Source organism: Arachis hypogaea, chromosome 15 (assembly GCF_003086295.3).
Source record: "Arachis hypogaea cultivar Tifrunner chromosome 15, arahy.Tifrunner.gnm2.J5K5, whole genome shotgun sequence".
NCBI classification, from domain to species: Eukaryota; Viridiplantae; Streptophyta; class Magnoliopsida; order Fabales; family Fabaceae; genus Arachis; species Arachis hypogaea.
The window spans coordinates 68138088-68150129 of NC_092050.1; positions in this window are offsets into that span (position 1 = coordinate 68138088).

A 12042-nucleotide genomic window follows, 5' to 3' on the forward strand; every position below is an offset into this window, starting at 1 on the left:
GAAGGTCGTCTTTCGTGAATCTGAGTCGTGTCCCTCGGAGGCGACCTCTGCTGTTGTCGGGTTTCTGTCGAAACGGCGCCTCCCCCAAGCATGGGAGGCGCGGCCTCGCTACCTGTCCCAGTCTGGACCAGTACGAAGTCCATGGACGATTGTCCCCACAGACGGCGCCAATGTTCGGTAGGTCGGCTACCGTACGGTTCGGGTCAGGACTCGGAGTGATGGAGGGGCTCGTCTGGTCTCTGCCGTCCGGTCCAAGAGGTGCGAGGTCCCGAGTACTTGGTGTGGTGAAGGGGGGTGCCACCTGCAAAAACACTCCGACGCTCTTGTCAGACAATGTGCAGGCGGAAAGTGGGGTGATGTGAAAAATGTGACGTACCTCGGGGGAAGAGCCAATCTTCCCCTTATATACATGTCAGCAGTGGGCTTCCCTGGAGGGTAGGCCCATATTCTCAAGGACGAGTGTTGGAGGGGTTCGTCTGGTCTCTGCCGTCCGGTCCAAGAGGCGCGAGGTCCCGAGTACTTGGTGTGGTGAAGGGGGGGTGCCACCTGCAAAAACACTCCGACGCTCTTGTCAGACAATGTGCAGGCGGAAAGTGGGGTGATGTGAAAAATGTGACGTACCTCGAGGGAAGAGCCAATCTTCCCCTTATATACATGTCAGCAGTGGGCTCCCCTGGAGGGTAGGCCCATATTCTCAAGGACGCTGTCCCATAGCTACGGGTGAGCCGTACGGGACGCATGTCCGGGTCGGCTGGAGGGTGCGCAACCGGGCCGGGTGGAGCTTGGGTCGGGTTGACTCGCGAGAGTCCTGGGCCGGGCCGTAACAGATTCTTATATAATTTTATTATAAATAAATATTTTGCATAATAGAGATTAAAATTTAATAATGAAAGAATTATATAATTTAATTTAAATAATTTCTATTATGAATAATTTATGATTTAATTCAAGTTCCTTATTTTTAGAAAATAATCTATTAAGAATGATTAAATTGATTTTATAAATACTTTGAGTTTAAGTTAATTAATATTTTTGTGTAATTTTATTATAATTTATTATTTTATATAATTTGAAAGTAAGATTCTGGTGATGAAAAAATGATAAAAAAAATTATATGATTTAAATTAGATAATTGATATTTGAATTTAAACTGTACTTTATAGAATGTGATTAATATGTTTATTTTATAAATTAAATTAGAAATAGTTATTTGAACTTAGAGATTTATTAATAAATGGTGTTCTTAAATATTCTTAATTGGAGCACATTTGGTTTTAAAATTATTATTTTATCCAAAAATTTTATCAAAATATCTATCCTATCCATGTTCGTTTATAAAAACCTAACTGTAACCCTAAATTCCCAAATCAGAAACCCTAACTTTCAATTCCTAACCCTAATTTTACTAACTCTAACTCCCAAAAGTATAACGCACACGGAGCAAAGGAAGGGAAAAGAGAGATCGGAAGAGAGAGGGATCGCGCCCTACCGCCGTCCAGTCTATAACGACCCACATTTTTAAAAATCTAAATACAAGTAAGCTATAATTTATTTTATTAATTGGAGTTTCTTATTTTCGAAAATTATTTTATTCAAAGTAATTAAATTAATTTTATAATTATTTAAATTCAATTAAATTATATATATATTAATTAATTTGAGTAATTGATAATTCTAATTTAAAAATAGAGTTTAGTTAATAATATTATTATCGAGCTAAAAATCCGCCGATATGAATAAATATCAGTACTCTTCGGTGAACTTAACTTTGCTAATGCTTTATCGTATATCTTTTATCATTATGTTACTAATGTCATTTATATTAGTAACTTTTATATATATATATATATATATATATATATCCACCGTCGCCACCGCTGTGCCATCAGGAGGGAGATCCGAGGAAGAGAGAGAGTGTGGAGTTGAGGGAGCAGAGAAACACGCCGCCACCTCCAGACGCCGTTGCCGCCGCCGTCGCCCTCATCCCGAATCGCCATCATCGCCGGTGCAGGGAGAGGAGTTGTCGCGCCACTGTAGCGCCGCCGCCACTGTTGGGTCGCCGTGCTGTCGTCTGAGAACAGAGAGCGTGCGCGAGGAAGGAGAAGCCCTACCCTCGCGTCCGTGGTTGTCTCCGCGGGTCCCTGTCGCCGCCGCCTCTGAGTTCGTCGCCGTCAAGCAGAGTGCGCACAGAGGAGAAGCCGTTCAAGCCAGACAGAGCGCGCACAGAGGAGAAGCCATTCAAGCCACTGTCAAGTCACCATCGATGAAGCTTCAACCGCTGTACCTCTGGTCGCCGAAAACTGCCGTTGGAGCCGCCACCTTCTTGGTAAACCCTAGCCCTGTTTTGGTTTTCTCTTATTGTCGGTCAAAATCCTGGTTACTATAAGAGCTGTTGCTGAGGTTGTTTGTGCCAGGGATTATTTATCGCAAGTTGCTCTGTCGGAGCTACCATTCCACTACTGCCGCCTTTGCTCTGAGCCGTTAATTGTAGCAAGTATTGTTGTCATGGCGGCTGCTCGGTTTAGTCGCTCCTCTTTAGCATGGTAAGCTATTCCTTATTTCAATTTCGAACTCTGTCAGTCGTCGCTGTTCTATTATATGTTAAGACTCTCCGACGTTAATGCTTTAGGATCGAGGTCCAGTTGCTGCACGTTGGTGAATTTAAGTTGCTGTTATGGGTGCGGACACCATGGAGCTGTGATTGCGATTGTTACCAATGTCGGGCCGAGAGGAAAAGAGTTCCGGTGTATATATATATATATATATATATATATATATATATATATATATATATTACTTGTGCTTTAATATATCCAGTTTTTATAATTATCTATTTAGGATATTTATAACTTGAATCGTTGACTCAGCAGTTTAAATGAGTGGCATGTACCCCCACATGTCATCCAAACTTTAAGCATGCTAAATTCTCATTAATCTTCATCATCTTCAGCAGATTCATTAGGAAAGAAAAAAAAGAAAGAAAGGTCGTGAGGGAGAAGAGAACAGAAACCATGGAACCTTGACCTTCAGCATTCGATTTCTTGAGTTCTGTAATTCGAATAAAAAATTTAATCCGATCAAAGTGTTCGTATCTTCCTCCTCTTCACATTGACATCACTTTTGTCTAGGAGAAATTGATGGTGGAGCTGTTGTCCCTCCATGCAAAGTTTGGCCGAGGGAGCCCCGGAGGTGGAGTAGCCGATTTTGACGTTTTCTTCTTCAATTTCTCATTTAGAAACCTTTCCTGAAGCTTCTGTTGTTGTGATTTTTTCACATAAGTAGGTTTGGTACTTTTATAATAATTAAATATGAATTTGATAAGTGAATGTTGGTTTGATTGATTAATGTTTGAGTTTGATTATGTCTATGTTGAATTATTGTTGTTTGCTTGAGATTTTGGTTCGGCTATGTATGAACAACCAGCTGGGGTGTTTTGATTATTTTAGGAGTCAAAAATAAATTTTCAAAAGTTTTAAGAATTATATTAGCTAATTTTAAATTATTAAAGAAATGATTATGTTTTGAGTTTTATCGAGAAAAATATTATGTTTGAATTTGATTTATCAAGAAAAAGAGTTTAATGAAAAAGAAATGGATTTGAATTATTTTTAAAGAGAGATTTTGATATTTGGAAAACACCTGGGCAGTATGCAAGGGATGTGGTTTAATCCCACTTGCTTCGGGTCAAGATTTTAAAACATTGTGGTTTTGAATAGGAGCTTTGACCTGGCAAAGATCATGGTGGTGTTGTCCAGTGTGACGATGGACGTAGAGATCGTAGTTATTTACCAGCCACAGATGTTCTGTTTTCCAATTGAAAACGTCTGTGGGGATTGAGGTGGTTTACCCCCCGCAGATGGTAGGGATCAAAGTCGTTTACCGCTCATCAGGTGAGGATCGTGGTACTATACCAGTCACCATTTTTCAAGAAGACAATGCCCGGATTAGCTATCGGACATGTCGGGTTGGCCATATAACCGACAAATGAGCTCATTAGCCATAGGACAGACATGCATCATACTTGCTTGCGCATATTTATTTGTAAGTGTGTTTTCTGTGATTGTGGGTGTGCTATATAATTGTTTAATTTCTGTGTTCTTTATTTGTTAAGTTTAAATATATTCTATTGCTCGTTGTTGTTGGCTATGATAATACAATGAACATAACCATACACCCCGACCCTACTAAGAACTCTCCAATTCTTACCCCCTATTTTCACCCCTTTCAGCTACAGGTGCGAAAGTTTAGTGCGAAGCTACAGGAGCATAGAAGATTATGTTTTATGATTTAAGTTGTTAGATTTTATTTTTTCCTCGTCATTTATTGCTTTGGTTTTTAGAGGGTAGGACTTATATTTGAGGATCTTTAAATAAATCTATGTATATAATGCTACGTGGATATATATATTTTTGTAATCAAATGGTTTAAAGTACCGACTCTTCGTTTTCTTGGTTAAAACTTTCATTCGTATTCACGAAGGCTCAATATTAAATAAAGATAGTATAAAATAAAAAGCTTTGGAGGTAAGTAACACCTGGACTTTTAGTACGATCATGAGGTGCTAAAAGTTAGGATGTTACACAGCTCGCCTTGCCAATGTTGCCATCATTATTACCGAGAAAGAGGGACGCCGTTGATGCTGTTCAAGGAGGAAGGAAGAACCGCGTGAGAGCCAGGGGAGGAAGGAGCCTCTGTTATGTCACCGCCGTACCTCCATCACCGCGGAACTGCTTTGCCGCTGCTAGCTCCGTCATTATCGAATATGTGTCGTCGTCGCTGCCAGGTCACCGTCGTAGCTGTGGGCATGGGCTTCGAAGGGAAGAGAATACGATGAGGAGAAGTGGAGGTTGTGCCCACTTCTACCACCATTGTTGCGCTCTTCTGCCATGCCAGGTTGTCGTTGTCGTGGTCAGAAGCCGCTACCGTCACAGAATGCCATAGAGGAGAGGAAGAAAGGATCCTCTGCTGATACCGTGATCACCACTGAGCTTTACGTTGTCGTTGGAGCTGCTGATAAAGAGGTTGCCGCTGCGAAAGTCACTGCCGAAGGGGAGCAGCAGGTGTGACCACCATTTTGCCATGCCTGTCACTGCCATCGTCGCCGGATTGGTTCACTGGAGCTACCCAGAATCACTGCCGTTGCCGCCAAGGGAGCTGGTGTTAGAACTGCTAATGGAGCTACTGTGTTTAGTGATTTTTGTGAGTTTCGACATATAGGTAGGGGATTTATTTTAAAAGTTTAATGGTTTTAAATTTTAGAATACCTACAAAGTTAATTGGATAATTGCAAATAGTTAATATTGATTATGAATTGATTAATTGATGTGAATGGCTTAAAATGTGTTTGAGAATAGTTAGCTGTTGTGATTATTCTAAATTATGATTGGAATAAGATGTGGTTATGAGTGGTAACTAATTTGGTGTTATTTGGTGTTGATAATTGATGAATTGAGTTTGGATTATGGTTGGTTTTGTTGCTGTGAGTGATTAACTGATGAGATTGATTTTGGTTTGAGGCTGTGACTGTTACTGATTTTCTGTTGTTTTGGGAATTGCAGAGAATCATGATTTTATTCGATTATACTAAATTGGTTTCTATTGGCTGGTTTGCTTGATGGTGATGTGATAGTTGTTAATGTTGAAATATGATTAACTGGAATTAATTTTGAGAACTGTTAACGGATTGAAGTTTGATTACTAAATCGATTTTCTTGAAATCTGAATTTTAAGATTAGAAAGTAACTTTGAGGACAAATTAGTAACTCGATAATGAACAAAATTGTATGAGGTTAAATGTAACAACCGTGATTTTCGAGTATGTGAGATCTTTTCTGAAGGCACGGAATCCTCCGTAAGATTAGTAAAGGGAACAAGTCTGTTGTATCATCAAGCATCTCAATCCTTATTGTCATTATATTATCTTTAATTCAATACCTTAGTGGAGATAAGCTCGATAATGCAATCATGAAGAACCTAGTTTTTGAACCGTATCGGTTAGGAGTTTTGATTCTAGTTTTCGTAAATGGTCTTTGTTTGACGAACCGGACTCAATTCATGAGAGAAGAGAGATAATAGTATAATATTAGTATTACATTAGTATTAGAAGATGCTTGAATGATATTATAAGGTTACCTGGTCTGTTTTAGTTAAAAACATGAAATCGGTTTAACTGGGTTCACAGTTTACTGGTGCAGCTTAGCATCAGCACTCTATGATGACTTTAGCAATGCTAAGGCCTCATCATAAATGTTTTATTCTCATATTAAATATGTTACTAGTTTCATTTATGCTAGTAGCTCAGAAAATAATTTTTAGAGATGTTTTTACAAGTGTTTCGATACATCTAGTTTTAGTAGTTATACACCTGAGATATTTTAATATTATTTTAACCCACCTCTAAGCCAACCAATCACAACTCACCCTACACTCCCAAGACACTCCAAGGCTGGTCATTTACTCCCTTTGGCCGAAAATGAGAAGAGAGAAAAGAGAGAAACTTTCACGACACTTAAATCTTCAAAGCTTGATTTCTTCTGAACTAAAACTCAAATCAAAACTCCGATTTCACCAAAATGATCCTCTCTTCTTCCTCTACATAACCATGTAACTTATCAAGGCTGGCAATAAGGTGAGATGGATGTCTCCCTCCCTCTTCAATTCAGTTTTCAAGGAAACATGCTTAAACATGTGTTTTCTTGATGTTCTTCCTTAGGAATCATGCTTAACTTGACTTGAGGTCCAAGAAACGTTAATTTCCAGCAAGTCTAAGGTGATATATCCCTTCCTAATGTGCTGAGAGAGATTTGGTTAGTTGAGGGTTTGTGGATTTAAATTTGTTCTTGATGTGATTTAGGAGGAAAAAGTGCTTAAAGACCACCTAAAAGTATAACTAAATTTGGAGCAGCAAAACCAGGTAGGGTTTGACGAATATAATCTTGATTGATTGTGTTTGAGTTGTTTAATTATGATATGGTTTGGCTGTGCTTGAAATTGATGATTTATATGAGTGATTCTTGTTGAAAATTTGATGAAAATTTGATGAAATTTGATGAAATTCAAGCTATGAATTTGTGTTCTTGAGTGCAGCTAGAAACCAAAATCCTAGGCCCTAAATTGGGGTTCAATTTGTGTTAAAATCATGTGGAAAAGATGGGATTTTAGTGGCTGGGAATTTATTATGAATTATGGTAAAAATCGGTTGTTGAAAAGACTGAAAAACGGGTGAAAACAGAGAAAGAATCTGAAGAATTTACGAAGAACACGAAGAACACTTTGAGTGTGATGAAGAACATGGAAGAACAGGCCTTAGATCCTGAAAAGGGCAAGGAAGTAAAATTTTTGGTGCTTGAGGGGTTATTTGGTAATTTGCAAAAGTTAGGATGGTTAAAGTAGAAATATTAAAAGTTATGGGTGGTAAAAAGTGAATTTTAAAGGTTAAAAGTTAAAGTGGGATAATTTTTGAAAATTTAATGATAAAATAATAAATAATAATAAAATATTAAATAATAATATTTAATTAAAAATAATATTTTAATAAAAATAATAAAATAATACGAAAAAGGCAGTTTTCTGTAAAAGTTTTAGAAAGATAACTTTAAGCTCAGAATCTCATAATTACCTTCATAAAACACCTAGGGAGTGGTAATAACATGATAGTGAGGCAAAGATAAAGGAAAGATAAGAAGTTAAAGAAAAGATAAAAACCAAAGAAAAGTCTGTAAAGTTTTAATGACAGAAAACAAACAGAGATTAGTGAACGAACTAGGGCAACATAGTTAGTTCTTGAGTTGCGCCTAGGGTCAGGTATTATATGAAAAGTTAAACTGTTTCAGTATACACTTAATGAACCTATACTTGGGACAGGCTAACTATTCATACCGAAATTTACATAAGCTTTAAATATACACGTTAAGCAGAGAAATTAGAGCAGAGTAGAGAAACACAAAAAACAGAGTAACTAGACCAGAGTAAAGAGGTAAAGAGGTAAAGAGAAAAAGAGTAATATAGATACAGAGAAAAGAGTAATCAGAGCTGAGTAAAGAGATAGAGAGAGAAGAGCAGTAAAACATAGGAACTGATAATGTTAAATACGGGAAATACCCACGAACTGAATGATCATTGGTCTCGGGGAAACCTACGAACTATTAACTATTTCGTGTGTGGGGAAAACCCACGAATTGATAATCATTGATTTCGGGAATAACCCATGAACTGTTGATAATCTTTGATCTCGGGGATAACCCACGAATTGAGGATCTCTGTTTTGTTGTATGTTGATCTCGGGGATAACCCACAAATTGAGGATCTCTGTTTTGTTGTATGTTGATCTCGGGGATAACCCACGAACTGAGGATCTCTGTTTTGTTGTGTGTTGATCTCGGGGATAACCCACGAACTGATGATCTCTGTTTTGTTGTATGTTGATCTCGGGGAAACCCATGAATTGAGGATCTCTGTTTGTTTGTGTGTTGATCTCAGGGACGCCCACGAACTGAGGATCACTGTTTTCCCTTGTGCATATATTATAGGGTCGAGCTTTGTGCTGACTGCTGGTAGTCACGAAGGAGTGGTATTCTTACCACCGACACGTATGCACTAAGGACACAAAGGGAAGCCATATCTGGGACTTGTTCCTAGGTAATGTCGGGCTGCAGGGTGTAAATCGACACGTGAGCTCATGGCCTGCATAGGACAGACATGCATCATAGTTGGTTGTGCATTTCCTCTGTTATGATTGTTGAATGAATGTATGCCTTGTTTGTTTGTATTCTATTCTCTATGTCTGTATTTTATTTTCTTGTATTCTTTTGTTCGTGTTTTGCTTTTTGTTTTTTCTATTTTCTCTATTTATCTGTTTCTTCTATTTACTGCTTCTCTGTATTTTGCTATTCGTCTGCTAAACAACACAAAATTAATGAACTTAACTAATAACCCCGGCCCTACTAAGAACTCCCTAGTTCTTACCCCTTCTCTCTCACTTCCCCCTTCAGATGGAAGCATGAGTACCCTTCCATAGTTCACTGATGACTGTTCGCAAAAAGGATTCTGCTCTAGGTAGTCTTCTGAGTCTAGGGTGGATCTCGTTCTCTGTTTATATGTATATACTATGAGACCAGCCAATGTCTGCACCCCGTTTGTACATGAACTTTAACCTAAATACTGTGTACGAGACTCCTGTTGTGTGGCTACTTGATGAGGTATCAGAGAGACGTCATATGGCAATGTCTGATCATGCAGAGGAGTAGTAGATGATGTTCTACCTTTTGATGATGTTCCACCTGACTTGAGTTTTGAAGACTTAGAACGTACTTTCCCTTGCTTTAGTAGTTTAGAGGGACTAGGTGAGTATAGAGTCTAGGCTAGCCTGAGCGCTAGCTTAGGGACTTCTTGAACAGGTCAGGACCTGGGATGTTGTATGTAAAAGTACCTCGCAAAATAACTACGCTTTTAACAACAAATCAGGCTCATATAATAAATAATAGATAATAATTAGGTAGACAAGTTGGTAGCGCTCAGTTTCTAGTATGATCATGACGTACTAGAAATTGGGTCGTTACATTAAAGGATGATTTTTGGGAAATTAGTTATGAATTTTTGAAGTTGGATTGGTTGACTTTTAAAGAATGATTGACAAAAAATATGATTTTAATTGAAGATAGGATGTTTGTCATTAAACTGAATTATGATGAGATGATTATTGAGAATCTGTTGTTGTGATAATTGCTGATAAAAGGCTGGTGAATTTTTGAGAAAGAGGGAACCCGTAAGGGTGGTTAAGTCCTATTTTTAGGGGAGGTTATGTCTAAATTTTTTTAAAAATACAAGAATTTAACTAAAATAAATTATGTAAACTGAGCTTTAGATGTTTGATTGATAAAATTGAAACTTGATAACTGAAAATAAATATTTAAGGGCTTGTTTGATGATGGTTAACGATTGTTAATAAAATTAAAAACTGAATATTCTTTTAAAAGTATTAAGGTTAGATTTAAAGTGTTTGAAAATAGTTAGAGTTGAGATTGCTAAAGTAGAGATTTTAAAATGATTTGATGGTTAAGATTTTTAGAAATGAATACTTGAGGAAGTTAAGAGAGGTTTAAGGGAAAAAAATATTAAAAGGCGGTAAAACCCCACGAACAGTTAGTTGTTTAACTACATGAAAAATCCACAAACTGAATGATCATTAGTCTCGGAAAAATGTACGAATTGTTAATTGTTTTAAATGCAAGTATAACCCACGAATTGTTGTATGTTGATCTCTGAGATAGCCCACAAACTGAGAATCGTTGTTTTATTGTGTGTTGATCTCAGGAAAAATCCACGAACTGAGGATCACTTTTTTGTTGTGTAGTGATCTCGGAAAAACCCACGAACTGAAGATCATTGTTTTGTTGTGTGTTGATCTCGAGGACGCCCACAAACCGAGGATCGTTGTTTTCCCCCCTATGCGTATATTATGGCATTGAGTTTTGCGCCGACTGCCGATAGTCACAAAGGAGTGCTATTCTTAACCACCGACACGTATGCGCGAATGATATAATGGAAAACTATATCTGGGACTTGTTCCTAGATAATGTCGGGATGTAGGGTGTAAATTGACACGTGAGCTCATGGCCTGTTTAGGATAGACATGCATCATATTGTTTGCACATTTGCATTTAATTGTGTCTGCTTGTATTATTTCTCTATGATTGTGCTGTTGGTCTTATTGTGACTTGTTTGTGTATTGAATAGGTCCCTTATTTGTACTATAGTTTGTGTATTGAGGTAACTAAGAATTGATATTGTGATTGAGATTTTTTTTAAGTTCAGAAATTTAAAAAAAGTAATTAATTATCTAAAGTAAAATTAAAAAGTATTTTCAAAGGTTTGACAAAATTAGTTTCATCGAATAAATTTAATTATTCGCATTTTATTCATTACTTTTATGGCCTTCCCATTCTCTACTGAGAACGTGTAGTTTGTTCTCATCCCAAAATTTTCCATTCTTTCAGTGCCATAGGTTTGAAGATTCAGTAAGAAGCTACGAACGATTAATAGATTTTATTTATGATTCCTGTTGCTTTTATAGAATACCCTCACTCTTGTTGCTTAAGTTTTTATTTTATATAGGGGAGTAGGTGTTGTATCTGAGTTTTATTTTGATTTTACTTGTATAAGATTTATTATTATAGTATTTATGTGATTCTTAATACTTAGTGATCTTTGATATATGATTTGAATAAATAGAATCAAAATTTTCTGGAATTTCTTAAAAACTGAAACTCGATCTCGACGTAAAGACTTAATATTAAATAGTTAATTAAAAGAAAATAGGGCTGTAACATCTTGCGTTTAGTAGGATCATGACGTGTTGGAAGTTGAGTCATTACAACTAAAGAGTTGCATTTCTTTTTTGGGAGGTTTTGTTTTTAGCTATAGTATTACAACAAATTTGATTATGCATTATAATTATGTTGTTCTACACTTAAACGAAAAAGTTATATGCTAAAATTCCACAATTCTACACTATAATTCGGTATTTCTATAAATTCGCATTAAAATTCTACAATTATGCTCTAAAATAGTTCAATTCTACATTTAGAAAATAAAAATCTGCATTAAAATTTTGCAATTGTGTTTTAACATTGTTAATTTTTGGCCTTAAACAATAGAATTATGTAATTCTGAACTTTGAAAATAAAATTCTGCAATTTTGTACTAAAAAAATATAATTATGCAATTCTGCATCACAGGGTATTGCAGCTTCATTGTCTCCGTAGTTTATTCTTTTCTTTCAACAGCTTGCTCCATGATTATTCAAAATTGGAATCAATAGCAAGTTAGTTCTTCATATGCTGCATAATATTGAAGTTATCTTCCTTTTTGTCTTGCCTCCAAAGGCTTACTGTCAAGTTTCAATAAGAATCAATATGTTTGTTTTGCATTAGAGTCAGACTATAATTGGTATGACAAAGCACATATTTTTTCCTATCAAAAGCAAAGGTAAAATTCAATAATCAATTCTCACTTTGTTGTTTGTCTCTAACCTAAGAAATTAGA